We start from the raw sequence: 12,376 nt of genomic DNA on the forward strand, positions 1-12,376 counted from the left end.
CATAATATCGTTCTTTATGGATGTATTCTGAAGACCCTAGATTCAGACAAAATGTAGAATATGTTTTCCACCTTCTGATCAAAACTCTGTTCTCTTGACCCTGTGAATGTATCAAGGTACTTTCACCATCGCTTTATTGCCATGCTGCACTTAATCTGCAATAAAACTACTCCTCCACTGGAGAAAAGACTATCATTCCAGAGGAGCACCACACATCCATATGCTTTTGTGGATAAATGATGCTCCCAAATTTGGCCATGACAGTGATTCCACTGTTTTAAAGTTTATTCAAAAATACATTACCTGCCACATCGCTTCTGAAACCACACATAGTGACCTATGAACACAAATCTTAAGCTTCCAAAAACATAAGTGTGGCAAATACTGCCAACGTAGTTATAAAAACAAAGGTAAATAATATACCAAATGTCGCTTTGGCTTCGCTAGATCAGTTTCAGAAAAAGGACAAGTAAATAGCTTGATGTCTTCTGTTAGACACAGTATAAAAGGCAAATCAAGTAAAATCGCATACAACATTAAACGGGATGAAGCATCAAAGTACATCAATGATTACAATGCAATCATTGCCCTCTTGTGGAATGCAAATGTAGACATACAATATATTGCAGACAATTCCACTGCTGTTGCAACATATGTCACAGCCTATCTCACCAAAGCTGAGAACAACAGAACAAAAAAACCTCTGGGATGACATATCATCTGACAAAACACTGTCACAAAAATGATACAGCTTTGGTATAAAGATTCTCTCCAGTAGAGAATGTGGGTGCTACGAAGCTGCATACCATTTAATAGGTACAGCCTTATATGGCAAATCTGAAGAAATTGGCTAAACTTTGGTCCAGCTTCATCCCGAAAAAGAGTACTGATATCCTACCAAGAGATAGAAACATTAGCCACAAATTATGCCAACAGGTAGGACATTTTACAGAACAATTTAATAGACACATACTACCCAAACAGAAGTCCTGCTTTGGAAAACATGTGCTTGTACCACGTAGCCCAAAACTACTCCTACAAAAATAATGTGACACTAGATGAGAAAACTGGCAAATAGGTAGTCTCAATTGTGAAGGAACCCTAGTCAAACTTGTCAAACCCAGTCTAATTATTAATAAAAATTATCAAGAGTGGACGAGCAAAATCGTCATAAGCTCTTTGATGATGCACCCATTGAAGCCAAAGACCGTAAACAGATGCTGCAATACTTGATTAAGACACCTAACGCTCGACACAGAATGACCTACATGAAATTCCGTTTAAACTTATTCAACACAAGAGTGAGCCAAGCGATAAGAGCACAGAAAACAACAGTAATGCTTAATTGTCGCTTTTGCGAGAAACAATATGAGACTCTTAAACATCTCACACTGTACTGTGAAAGTCTGAAAGATCTCAGATCTGTTCACTTAGGAAGTTTGGTACTACAGTATGACACTTTATGTGGAGAGGACTTATGGCGCAAATTCCATAACCCAAGGGAAAAGAAATCTTTGGGTTAACACATTTTCTAGAGAAACTGGAAATACTACTCAAAGCCGGACAAGAAAGATGATAAACAGTGGGGCCTAAAACGCTGGTGTGTCGGAGAAGCCGTGATGCGAAAACAGGATAGAGAAGTATCTTGGGACATTGCCGAACGAATGGGATCTGAGAGCCCAGAAGCGGTTGCTACCTGGTTCCAAGTAGCCGCACCGAGTAGCTACTCTCCGCAGCACGTTGATACCTTGGAACATTTCCGACACACTGTGGGAGGGGCATGGGAAATCTCTTTTCAAAAAGTTTTGTACAAACTAAATGAAATAAAAACAAAAAAAAAACAAAAAAATTAATAAAAATTATTATTTAAATCTCTGCAACATAGGTAACTTTATTGCATGGCCCTATTGTAACTTTTTAAACCATGGAGAAAAGAAAAATAATTATTAGGTAACCATGACTCATTTGAAGCTACAGTCAAGGCAAACGAAAGCAGTATACCAAATGTCCATTTCAAGCAATACAAAGACATTTTGGACAATGAACGCCGACAAGAGGAAGAAGTTGAAGCTCAACTAGATAAATATACTCCTGAGGGCAGTCAACCTTGCCTTCCAGGAAGCCAAGAACCACTTGGAGAACCACTTATTTTAATGGCTGAAGTAGGAAATACCATGTATCAATATAAACAATCCGAAGAAAACTTGTCATTGCTCAAATCACAGCTAAATGATGAACAACTCACCGTGTATCTAGAATTCACTGAAGAAATTGAACAGAGTTTTAAACATGAAACTATCAGTTGTAGCTGTAATAATTATAAGCCCCTGCTCCTATATGTAAGTGGTGAAGCTGGTTCTGATAAAAGGTTCTTAATTTAAATAATCAGCACATTTCTACAATACTTAACAAACAACAACCTTTTGGCTGTTGTAACAGCCCCCACAGGTTTAGCTGCCTACAACATAGGAGGTGTAACTTTACACAGATTTCTGCTCCTTCCAGTAGAACACCAAAACAAATTAGAATACTACATATTACCAGCAGAAGCTGCTACTGACGTATGCAGAATTCGGAAACAAATGAAAGTGCTCCTAATAGATTAAGTAAGCATGGTTTCCAACCTAATGTTGGCTTTAATTCACCACAGAATGTAGGAAGTCCTAAAGACTGACTTTGAAGAATTGTTTGGAGGAAAACACATTATTGTTTTCAGAGACCTCCTACAGTTGACACCAGTAAAAGGTAAACCTATTTTCAAAACATTAGGACACAAAAGATGCCACAAAACACTCAGCAGCATAGGAAATGTAAATCGCTGCCAGTGTTTTCAGTACAGAGAACTAACTCAAAACATGCGTCATTCTGCAAACCTCACCTATGCTAAAAAATGTAAAAGCATTAGAACTTGCCTGCTTACTAAAGATGCAAAATCGAAATGAGAGAGCGATAGAAGTCACATTTGGCAGAGTCCAGTGCAGAGCAGTAGTTTTGAAGAGCAGTCTGGTAGAGTTTAAGATTCGAGGAGTGTCTCGATCTTTGACAAGTGGAAAGGTTTTTCCTCATTGTTGCTTTCATTGTGCATTTGGTAGGTGTAAGCCATGACCATGGAGGGGAGGTTTTAGGAGTGATTGTAGCAAGCGGGAAGAGAGAGGAGAAGGTAGCATTAAGAGCAACATTCATATTAGTCATGGCTTTATCATCGGATAGAATGGTGAATTTTGCATTGGAGGAGAGAGTGTGCTGTAGGTCAAAGAAGTAGATAGGTGATTTGGGGGAGGGAAAATTCCGCTTGCGAATAGAACTGGTAGATGGGAAAGTGAGGTGGAAGTAAGAGTGGAGATTGAGACAAAGACGATGGAATGATTAGAGGGAAAGGGGTGGTGGGTATATCAAAGGTGGAGAGTGAGAGTAGATGAGAATAAGGTCATCGAGAGTTACCATTTCAATGGGTGGGCAGATAGTGGACAGAGGAGATATAGTGGTTAAGGAGAAGAGAGTTAAAGTCAGTTACTTGGTGCAAATCTTTTTAGTGGATTTTACAAAATGTATGTACACTCAACACACCTTTTTCTCTATGGGAAAATGAATGCGAGTAGGCTGAAAACAGCATTTTTATCTCTGTTTAATAATGTTTTAACTGTTCACAAAATGTTCAACTTTGGGTGTAAGGGTGCATGTCAGACATTTGTTGCATAATTTTAGCCAAATCCGTTCTGCGTTTCAAGAGTTAACAGCGACACAATAATGTGAAAAGTCAATGTAAATTAGTTTCATTTTAACTACATATAGTGCGGCAGTCGCTGATATATTTTACAGGCGCAGTGATATCAATCCTGTATTTATGCTTTCTAACTCTGGGAGGCTTATAACTCTGGCAATTTCAAGAAATAAAGTGTTGCAGTCAGTAAAGCTTTCCCTTGGCGCCTGCTCTTTTTAGTATGGCTTGGTTGTCTGCATGAGTATGTCCCAAATCACTGTGTGACTGCTACACAGATATCAATATATCTAAGCTTTTTTTGAGTTGGGAAAGTAACTTACTCAAATGCGCCAACTTCGAAGAATACAAAGCTTGGTTGGTGAGTCAAATATGCTTACTGCAAAATTGTCTTTTTGTTGAAAATATAGTAACACGAATTTGATTCCAAATAGTTGGTGAAAATTGTGTTTATTATTTCACTAGGTGTTAAACATCACACCATTGACATTGTTCATTTTCCTACAAATTAATTTAGTTTTTGGTGTTGAACTTCACACTTTGTGTTTTCAGTACATAACTTCAAAACGTCATAACTTCAAAACTTCAAAAATAAATATTCCTTCATTGCTCTTAAACACATCATTGCTCTCAATGTATAATTTGTCACAGGTACACTGTATACCGTAAACAACATGTGTGGAGTTGCAATTGATCAATTGGTAGGTTTGTTTGTTTACTCCGTGTGTGAGCTTGATTTCTTTTTTTCCTTGTTGTAGGAGTGGACATAATTTGCAGTGTCCACATCTATGAGTCCCTCTTATGGAGATTTGGAAATAAGTTTTTCTTGCATCAGGTAATGGACTTAGGAAAGTCAGACTTATCATGCGTTTGATAGTATGTGCTTTCCGAAAGCATATACTTGGCAAGTTTTCCAAGTGTTTCTGCAAACTAGAATCCGTTAGGAGAATGTTCCAATATTTTGACAGTTGTTGTTTGATTTTCCTGGTTTCCGTGCTGTAAGTAGTAATGAATTGAGTTTTGCATATTGTGTTTTGTACATTTTTGTTTGTCGATTAACAAAGATTCTCTAGGTATGTGTGTTGCTTTGAGTAAGAACTCCATTAAAGCAACAATGTATTTTTTACCAAATGTACACAAGGCATACAAAGAAATTCTGGCTTTTAGACCAATAATAAATGGAATTAGGTCAATCACAGAAAATATTTCACAATACATTGATACACTTATTCAGCCTCTGACAACAAACCTAGCATCATTTGTTAAAGACTCAAAACATATCATTCAACAAGTAAATCTCATCCCATGGGAAGAAAACTACCTGTTTGTCACTTTAGACGTAGTCCAATTGTATACAAGTATACAACACGAGAAAGGTTTAGAAAGCACATCGTTATTTTTGAAAACACGATCAATATCATTTCAAGAAAACAACAAAATGATCATAGAGATGCTGCACTTTTGCCTCCCTAACAACATCTTTATATTCAATGACACCCTATACAGACAACTTCAAGGCACCGCAATGGAGTCAAAATTTGCCCCTGTCTATGCTAACCTATTCATGGGTTTCACTGCAACACGCATGGAAAAGTTCCTTTTTTGGTGAAAATATGAAATTGTGGGGTTGCTATATAGACAACATTCTGATCATTTAGGAAGGCGACACCCACCAACTAAACACCTTTGTCTCTTATCTAAACAATAACAACTACAACCTATCCATCACTAAATCAACAAGTGCAACACACATAGAATTTTTTTTATCTAGAACTGTTTGTAGAGAATGCACAAATTCAAACAAAACTTTTTCACAAAACCATCACCATTCCCAACATCCGAGACACACTATTCAAAATATTCCATATGGGGAGATACTGAGGATTAAGCGCAATTGCAGCACAATTCCTACTTTTGAAGATAACATTAAAAAAACGTTCTCAAAATTTAAACAAAGAGGCTATGAATCAAGAAACATTAAGACAGCGATTATTAAAGCAACAGAAATACCCAGAGAATCTTTGTTAAATGACAAACCAAAAAACTGCCACAGTACAAAAATGCATTACTACTTACAGCACAGAAGCCAAGAAAATCAAACAAATACTGTCAAAATATTGGAACATTCTCCTAACGGATTCTAGTTTGCAGAAACACTTGGAAAACTCGCCAAGTATATGCTTTCAGAAAGCACCAACTATCAAACGCATGATAAATCTGAGTTTCCTCAGTCCATTACCTGATGCAAGAAAATCTTTTTTCCTAATCTCCATAAGAGGGACTCATAGAAGTGGACACTGCAAATTATGTCCACTCCTACAACAAAGAAAAAAAAGAAATCAAGCTCCCAAACGGAGTAAACAAACAAATCTATCAATTGATCAATTGCAACTCACACGTGTTGTTTACGGTATACAATGTACCTGTGACAAATTATACATTGAGAGCAATGATGTGTTTAAGAGCAATGAAGGAATATTTATTTTTGAAGTTTTGAAGTTATGAAGTTTTGAAGTTATGTACTGAAAACACAAAGTGTGAAGTTCAACACCAAAAACTAAATTAATTTGTATGAAAAAGAACGATGTCAATGGTGTGATGTTTAACACCAAGTGAAATAATAAACACAATTTTCACCAACTATTTGGAATCAAGTTCGTGTTACTATATTTTCAACAAAAAGACAATTTTGCAGTAAGCATATTTGACTCACCAACCAAGCTTTGTATTCTTCGAAGTTGGCGCATTTGAGTAAGATACTTTCCCAACCAAAAAAAAAGCATCGTTACAACTCTGGCACCCTTCAAAGATTCCTAACATTTTTTAAATTATTTTTTTAAATATAGATCTGACTGAATTATTTTGGAAGGTTTAGGGCAAGGCTATAGAAGGGTTATCGACATTTTCAAAATCTGTACTGACTTAAATGGAAAACAAAATGTGCATGCCCCTAATGGTGAAAATCTCGCGAGCCGCTCTACGGATTTTCACAAAACGTGTGCAAGGAGAGGCAGCCTGTTCCCAAAGGTGTGCTTTTGTAAACATGGTATTACTCCACCCAGCAGATCTTTTTGAAACATGATCAAAGGTTAGGTAATAAAATGTGTAATATATCTGTCTGGTTTGCTGACATAATTCCTCATTCAGTGTCCACAGATGTCTCTGGACCAATCAGAGGGTGTACGTGCCATTCACAGACATTGCGTATAGATGCTGATTGGAAAATTGAGAAACATGAGGTGCATGAACAATTTTGAAAATGATGCACTGTTGGATTTGAAAACTGCATGATTTGTCAGCCAACAGCACAGTGAGAAAATAAAAAAAACACCTCATTACACTAGTCTTGTATATGAGACAAAGTTTGGAGAGTTGATGGTTGGTGAAGATGGCATGGAATATGTCTAGAAAAGGTCACCAAAAAGCTCTTTTCCCCCTTGATGTTCACAAACATCTTTGATGTTCGCGAACATTGTTGTGATGTTTGCAAACTTGTCAAATATTTGAGGACATTCATGCATTTATATTATATGGGGTAGTCGAAGTGACCCTGTAATTATGAGTATGTTGGTTTTCCCTATGGAAGAGCACGTTTTGAATGGGTTATAACTCTGGCACTGTTCACTGAATCTGTGTGCAACTTCCACAGAAAAACATTGACAAAACTTTTAATCATTTTGGAAAGTTTTGTGATGGGTGGGCAATGTTATTAGCAGGTCCCAAAATGTTTGTAGCACAGATTCATACGAATGAGGAAAAACTTTGCTCACACCTACAGCCCGAACTGCGGGATGGATTTTCAATAGACTTGTGTGAGGAGTGGCCGGCTAATCGTGAAAGCATTGTTATGTAGATCTTGTGTTAATGTTAATTTCTCTAGTGGATTTAATTTTTTTTTCTCCAAAAGTTGGCCCAAACATGCTTTTCATTCCTAGTTTTGGTCCGCAGTCTCACTTCCTCATTAGGTGTTCAGAGATGCACCTGGCCCAATGCTGTAATGTTCAAAGAGTGGTGAATATTATGCAACATTGTTGTTTGGGTGGGTTTAGTGCACTGGGCCCTCTATTTTTTGTCCTTGTGTGCAATGTGCAATGCACATGAACATTGGAAAAATAACTCTGGGGCCTGGTTGAGGCAGGTTTGAATCTCTCCTTCTTTAGCAATGATGATACATTGTTTGGTGTCTTTGTACATTTTGAGTGTCTATGAGTAGTAATGTTTGTTGTGTATGAACATTTGAAAAGTAAACCTGTGTATTGGTAGAAGCTATTTATGGCTCACTACTATTTGGCAACGATCATGTACTCATCGGCATGTCTGGTGCGTTTTGAATCTGTGAAATGCAGTGAAAGAATGTTGTTAAAGGGGTTTATGGTTAAGTTGCTCTAATAAAAACCTTTGAAATCCAATGAAAATACTTTATTAAAATGCTGTTATGGTGAGCTATGGAACCATAACTAGTGCCCCCACGATGCACTGCTGAGACAAACACATACGACATCAAAGAGAACATCACAAATAGCATAATTGATTACATCACTGAAGACAGCATATATGACATTACTAATCTGTACCAAACATGATGGAAAGTCTTGTGCTTAGGGTATTAAAAGCAACATGTGAAGGGAAATAGGTATGCCTCTCATGAACTAGTCCATGTCTAAAAAACCGTACTTAGTCAAACAGAAACTGTCTACTGAAGTTCTGCTGATAATATTGCAATCTAAAAATACATTAATATAGGCAATGGATGTGGCATGGATAATAGGAGTAGATAATTTATAATCAGGAGGATTTGTACCATATAATTATATGTCCAATCCTAAAACCAAACATAGTATTGGCTAAAGACTTTTAATAGGAAGCACAGAAGAGGAACTACTGACCAATCCAACGAACTCAGCAAAAAGAAATTTAAAGAAAAAGACTGGTGTGACACCCAGTCGAAAGCAATGAGCTACAAGTCCGCTGCCCACTTACCCCTTTTTGCACAAAAAATAAATCAGCCCCTCGATTACCTACTGAAATTCCCAAACAAGAAAATCCGCTCAACTTTTTTAAGAGCAAGACTTGACATTCTGAAAACCAACAAAGTACTGGGAATTTGTGGTAAATCGAAGGATAACTTCTGTCGCTTCTGTATGACGCCTGACACAATAGAAACCCTGAAACATCTGATTCTAGAGTGTTCAGGCTTTACTTCTAATAGAGAAATCCATCTCGGGCATCTATTTTCAGAATTTTCAAGAATGGACGAAGATTACTGGTGGATGTTCTTGATGAATGGGTTAAGTCGAAAACCAGTCATAGCAATGGGAAACTTTCTGCATAGCCTCGAGCTCGACTCTCGATTTTAGAAGGTCAAACATGAAAGGACTTAGCCCTCGCAATGTGACCCAAACAAAAATTTTAAAAGAAAGAACATGAAGAAATAAACCGAACTCATAGAGGTCATGATTCTAATTGTAAAAATTGTTGATACAGTTAAATACAAAAAAAAAAGACTTTTATTAAACAATAAAAGGGGTTGGAAAATGCCTCAATGTCCCTGATCTAGGAGATGGTTGCCTACCTCAACCAACACTAAGGGTCTGTCCTGTGTCAAGATGTGCAAAACAAAAATATCCTGTGTCTAAAGTTCTATCCCAGACCTTGCATTCTAAAGTTAACTCTAAGGTGCTAACAGTATTGTCTCTGGCTTGAAAAGTACACAAATGTTCAAATTAAACAAACAGATATAATCCAACAAAAATTACAAGTGGATAATGTTCACAGTTCTTTGGAATGGCTCCCTTCCCCAGGTTTCTCTCCACCACAACAAAAGTTCAAAAGAATAACCAAGTTCTTTAAGGCCCAAGAGGATGCCTTTCCCTTTGTGGTGTTACAATCCACTTCAGGCGAAATAACCCCTTACCCAAGTTCTTTCCACAAACACTGCAATTCAAAACCCCAAGTGCATGTCTCTTCCTTGGAATTCCCTTTTCAAAGTAACACAATTTGGGTGCTGGTCCCAGATTCATAAGACACCTAATATACTCTCCAGGTAGGTTCTCTCATGTAGATCCTTAATGAAATTTGGGTGCGAGTCCGAGACTCGTCAGACACCTGACATACTTTCCTGCCAGATTCTCTTTGTAGTCCTATATTTCTTGCATTCACACAGTTCCAATATTCAGTATTGTTTTCACCAAAACACCAGGTCTCAAACCCACTTTCATTGACTTCCTTTATCAAATGTCCAAACACCTGGTATAGTGTAGTACTTTTGTCAAATTGTCGGTCTCTAACCCCATTTCATTCACTTTCTTTGTTAAACGTACCAGTGACTCAGCCTCCTTGCTCAGGATCACCCAGCTCATGTACTTAGCACTTATTGGTACTGGGTGGAGCTGTCGAAGGGCCCCAGTTACCCAACTTCCCTTCCCCAAGCTCACTGAGTTTCAATGGTGGTCTTCGGACCACTTTCATCAAACACATGGAAGTGCCGTGTGTTTGGCCTACACTTCACCGGCTTACCAGCTGCATCTGGCAGCTTCCATGTCCTTAACAACTTCTACCTCACTCCTAAGCCCTTCTCCGTGTTCATTCGGTGTAGGCACTGCTTCTTGGTTCCTGCAGTCGCCAGCAAGGGTCCTCTTCTCTTCCTTCTGCGATCCGAGCCTGGCGAACCAGCTCCTGCAGGCCTTCTTCTCTAGCCGTCTCCCTGCACGTCTGTGGGCATATCAGCTTGGCTTTGCCGGCAGTAACTAGCTGGTTGCAACTCTCTGTTACCATCAGTTGTTTCATCTCTCCAGCTTCCGGGAAGGGAATTACTTGGAACCAATCGGCTTCCTCCAAACACTAGACTGCTCCTTCAGATTCTTCTGAGTATTCAGCATTACCCAACCCCTCTTCTTCCTCTGTCTTTATTTTCTGTTGGTTAGAGACTATTGAGGGATACTATCAGCAGGCTTTAGGAGTTGTTAAAGGGGGGTGATCACAGTATGCCATGAAGTTTCGCCTCCCCTCATGTTATCCTCCCTCAAATAGCCGCCCCCAAGGCCAGGATCAGGTAGTGGCAAGGCCTCATCTGGCCACATGGGGAGGGGCTATCCCCGGTAGAGGAGTGTTGAAAACATCAGATTCATCACATAGGCTAGGTATTCAAGAATTGCTAGACGCTTATGTGGATATAGACACTATACCTAGAACATCAATGCATACAAATATGATGCACAGACAAGTTACTTCCATAAGTGGGAAACTATGATTGTAAACAGAGAATTAAACTAAGATTAGAGTCCATAATCATAAATCTAAAGCAGACAAATTGTATTATCTGTCTGGGACCAACTTATTGATACACATATGTGCACCATCTGCTCAAGCCACGTTCCAGTCCTCTGCTTAAACTGTTTACTGTCACTAAAGAAAAAGAACATTGCAGGGTGTGATGTCATCGAAGATGCCATTTTTGAAGCAATGTTTTATGTCCTATGTGTTAGTTTGAGCAGGGTATGGCTGGATGCGAGTTATGGTTGTGTAGCTTACCATAAGTGGTGAATTTAGTTGCTTTTTTCAATGTTGCTTTGCAACGATAACATCCCTTTAAATTCTGAATTTCGAAGGTTTTTATTACAGCAACTTAACCATAACACCCATTAACATTTTATTTTCCACTCAGTATCTATACAGGCATTAGAGCAATGGATTCCTGAGGAATCTGCCTATTTTTAAAGCATGCAAAAAGCATACAGATTCCATATAAATCACCTGTTTATGTCATCTGCCGAGCATAATTTGCATTTGTGGCATTTACATTTCATTTACAAAACAGAGTATGCAAATGAAAAGCAAAGTTACTTTTGCAAGGTGTTGCTCTTCACTTGTACACTCTGTTTTTGTACATGTTTAGAATTGCAAGCAGGGGACACACCATGCAAGTACACGTGTTGGTGGTTTACATACATGCAATTACATTTCCTGTAAAATGACCCCCCTGGTGTGTTAGCATATATTTGGAAAAGAGTGTTTTGAAACCTGCCTCTTTTTTTCTGGCGTGAATTGACAGTGGAATTACTGTGAGAAGGACCTGAATTGAACAAAACAAAGATGGCAGGTTTTAATTTCTGAAAAACGTCAGTTGCAGCAATGCACCATGGGAGATATATAAAGTTGTATTTGCTTGGTGGGTACACTTTTCTCGACAAAACAAAAAAAAACTCATTGATTTACTCCAAACCACAATATCTGCACCACTTTGTGGCCAACTTGTTCCTTATTTGGTACAAATCCATCCCGCGGTTTTCATTGTGCGTATGTTCAAAGGATGCAACATTTTCCTGAAGGTAAAATGAATATGAGTATGTCAAAAACAGCTTTTATTCAATGCTTAGTAACTTTACTTTTGAACCATTAGACAAATTTGTTCAAAATTACTAGTTTAGAAGGGACATTTTCTTTAAACATTTTCAACCTCACCCTTTTGGGGTGTCAAAGGTTATCGACAACAGAACTTTGGGAAAAGTCAATGCAAGCACTGGTTTTTATCTTAACAACAGAGTGGTGATGAGCAACTTGAATGCAACATATATATATATATATATATATATATATATATATATATATATATATATATATATTCAGTGAAAAAAACTTTGTTAAGGGACGTTATGGTTA

Source organism: Ambystoma mexicanum, chromosome 10 (genome assembly GCF_040938575.1).
Source record: "Ambystoma mexicanum isolate Mex_15411 chromosome 10, UKY_AmexF1_1, whole genome shotgun sequence".
Lineage (NCBI taxonomy): Eukaryota > Metazoa > Chordata > Amphibia > Caudata > Ambystomatidae > Ambystoma > Ambystoma mexicanum.